Source organism: Salvia hispanica, chromosome 3, assembly GCF_023119035.1.
Source record: "Salvia hispanica cultivar TCC Black 2014 chromosome 3, UniMelb_Shisp_WGS_1.0, whole genome shotgun sequence".
NCBI classification, from domain to species: Eukaryota; Viridiplantae; Streptophyta; class Magnoliopsida; order Lamiales; family Lamiaceae; genus Salvia; species Salvia hispanica.
The window spans coordinates 19,000,392-19,004,029 of record NC_062967.1 but is presented as its reverse complement, the minus strand read 5'-3'; the positions used below and the strand labels follow the sequence as shown (position 1 = coordinate 19,004,029).

General features: G+C 40.4%; 1 pseudogene; it reads right to left on the bottom strand.

Annotated features, from left to right (window-relative positions):
* Window positions 1-335: 335 nt before the first annotated feature.
* LOC125209518 lies at window positions 336-3,171 on the bottom strand (annotated as a pseudogene).
* Between the last annotated feature and the right edge of the window lie 467 nt (window positions 3,172-3,638).

Below are 3,638 nucleotides of genomic sequence, written 5' to 3'. Positions count from 1 at the left end.
GGCTCTTCTAGTTTGATTAGAGGAACTCTTGATCTCCATAATATTCCCGGCGATCCTGCTAAATCTCACGGCAACTTCTCACCACTTTGTTATCATAAATTCACATTGCTATTCTTGTGCTTATTGTGCAGAACCCTTCATTCTGTCATACATTCGGCAAACAAAATTTAGCTTTTATCAAATTTCATATAGTCTGGTTTAGATGGACATCACCAGATACAGTTATTTGGTATCCATCAACATCTGTCTCTCTCTCAACTTGCAATTTGTACAACGGGTGTACACTAAAAAATGTTTGCACTATTTCCCAATCTATAATTTATAGATTGAATTTGTTAACGAGCCTCTAGCAGTGAAATGGTCATTGCATTACCAGAACTTGCAGCGTTGGAGCCATGCGAAGCTTCATTTCTTATTACATCTCTTCCAGTGAAAAAACCAGGATGTTTGGATTCAGGCAGCACCCCATCATTGTTGAGCATCAGAACCACTGAAGACATGTTTGGCCTTTCTTCTGTCTGTTCTTGCACGCACAAAAGACCCACATGGATTGATCGCACTACTTGTGGTATATAGCTTGAATACTCCACATAAGAATCTACTAATTCCAGTGACCTTTCTTCTTTGTAAAGCATCCATGCCTGATGTTGTATCATCTCATACTATATTATTACAAGTATAATTTCCACTCCAAACAAAGACTACAAGAAGGTAGAATACGTACGTGTCCAAGAAGGTTGTGGCGGTGGTCAATCAGAGTGAATCCTCTATTTCTCTTGCCACTGATGATTTCAAGCACCAGAACACCAAAGCTAAACACATCTGATTTCACTGAAAACATGCCGTCTACAGCATACTCCGGGGACATGTATCCACTACAAGAAAATGGTTGCTATGGTATCAGAGAGAAATCAGTACACTTGCATTTTTTGGTAACACATTGTAAGGATCATATACTTACTATGTTCCTACTACTCGGCTTGTGTTGGCTCCTGCCTCGTTCCCTCCAAATGATCTTGCAAGCCCAAAGTCTGATATTTTGGGATTCATATCTGAATCTAGTATATATTGCTGGCTTTGAGGTCTCTGTGGATAACTCTGAGACGGGAATCCTGATGGAGGTACATAAGACCCCGAGCAATACCATTTATAATGTTGAAGCGCATCGGCCAGTCCAGCATCTTCTTCTTGACTTGATCTGCAACATAAGCAGAGGAAATAAATTAATTGTAATGCAAGCAAACTTTAAGTGATTCAGGTGGACACTAAAAGTGGCAAAACCTTACCGAAAAGAGTTAAGTCGAGACTTTTGTTGGTCATGTGCTCATAGAGCAACATTCTCTCTTCTCCTTGAATGCAACATCCTAGAAGCTTGACTAGATTTCGGTGCTGAAGTTTCGCAAAGCAGATTACTTCATTCTTAAACTCATCCTGTCCTTGAAGAGAAGTTTTTGACAGTCTTTTAACAGCAATTTCCTGGCCCCCTAGAACTCCCTAGTACAAGCATGTAGTCTGCTAATTTTTGTTTCTAACGTTATAGAAAGGAGTGTAATATTTTTTAGATGGATTTTTACCTTATAAACTGGTCCAAATCCACCCTCCCCAAGCTTATTGCTGACTGAAAAATCTTCAGTAGCTTTGAGCACTGTGGATAAATCATACATTGGTAGCTCCAGCTCCTCTTGGCTTTCACTAGGATATAGCGTATCCATGTAGTTGTTCATTTTCATCTCTGCTAAGTGAGGAATAAAAAGGTTATAGATAACAAAATCAATGTGGAATAGGTTAAAACAAATAACTCATGTTCTGTCTTCCTACTCTCTTGCTGCCGATGATTCTGCTTCTTTCTTTTGTGGATATAGAGAAACATTCCCAGTCCCAGCACAAGTATTCCCAGTGTCACCGATGACGCCACAATAAGTTTTTTCTTTTGACCATTTCCCGAACCTGAGATGTCTTTAAGAAAAAAATAGTACTACATGCTATCAACAGGAGTTGTTATCTTACAAAACAAAGAATGTGATTATATTCATACCTAATTCGGATTTAGCCACTCTTATGTAAATATCTTGTCCAGAAGAGAACTTTCTCATGTTGACAAGGTCACCGAACCAGAATAGACATCCTCTTTCAAGAGCAATTTGTGGCACAAGCATTCTCGCATTCTTGAAGACCCATAGTCGTGTTAAACAAGGAATGCTCCGTGTCTGGTAATTTGATACCAGAGTACATGAGAGACCCATCGCCTTCTTGGCAGTTCAACGGGGTTCTTCGAAAAGTCCCCGCCATCCCAACCGGGAGTAGGCTTGAAATTATCCAAGAAGGCGTGGTTTCAGTATTACAAACACCATAGGCACCACACACTCTATAAATGTCACAGTTATCCAGTTTCGAATTTGATACGACCAAACCCACCTCTGTCCAACGCCACTCTCACTCAGTGTAAACCTCATATAAACAGAGTCGTTGAAGAGGCTGTAGTAATAAAAAACCTCGTCTTTGTTGATCACAACACCAAACGAGAAAATTGAGTTCATCATCGAGTTCTGACTGCCACTGAACCGCCTGTTTTAAACCGGATGGAGGAGCCCTCTTTGATCACACTCTGCGGATAGCCAGTAGGATCACAGTGATACGTGAAACCCCCCGTTGCAGGATCATGGTTGGACTTGGCCGATGCGATGTAGACTTCATGGCCGGTGACGTAGTTCCTACCAAGCTTCATCCCTGGTAAGAAATTGTCAGTTGGATGGTCGAAGCTCTGCCATAGCAAATTTTTTGCATCTGTCACTATGAGATTCCCCGAGTCAACTAAACGTGCGACTGGAGTCTGTGCAGTGCTTGATATATTGGCAGACCATATAGTTGCATTAGTAGCGTTGAGGAGAAGCAGACTCTGAGCGTACCTGATCGATCGGTGAGTGGATTATCTCTGTTGGCGACCCACACCACGGTCTTTTCTTCAATCTTGTTGTACCATATGCCCATGTAGCGGTTCCTGGAGCTTCCTGGGCTGAAAAACCCCAAGGCAAAGACCCCGGTTAATGAGATGAGTGTATCGTCGCGGCTATCGCTAAGACTTTGGAAAGTATTAATGGTGTCTGATGTGTTTGTGGACAAAATGAAGGTTGTGAAGAGAAACAGACACAGGTGGAATCTGTTGCTTATCATATTCTCTTCTTCAAGAATGAGAAAAAACCAGTTTGGCTATTGGTAATATGATGTATACTCCCACACACCTTGTCATATTCTCTTCAGTTGATGTATTCACCTGGAATTTATCTCATCAATGCCATCCATATATTCAGCTTCACTTTTGTTGATAGTCATTGCATATAAAACAATTAAAGGAAATTATCGACGTTGAAACTTCAACGGTAATCTCGTATCAAAAGGTACTAACGATAGTTTTTTCACCAAATGATCAAAAAAAAAAACAGTAGTTTTCTCACCAAATGACAAAATTATGCTTGGTTCAGTGATATCTTGCAAACTCTTATCCAAAACCTCGATATAATATTTATGGATCATTAGAGCTTCATCCCATATAATAAGACTGTCCTTTGAATTAGGGGTGACCATTCGGATTTCGGTTCGATTTTTTGTCCAAACCGAACCAACATCGAAAAACCAAATTT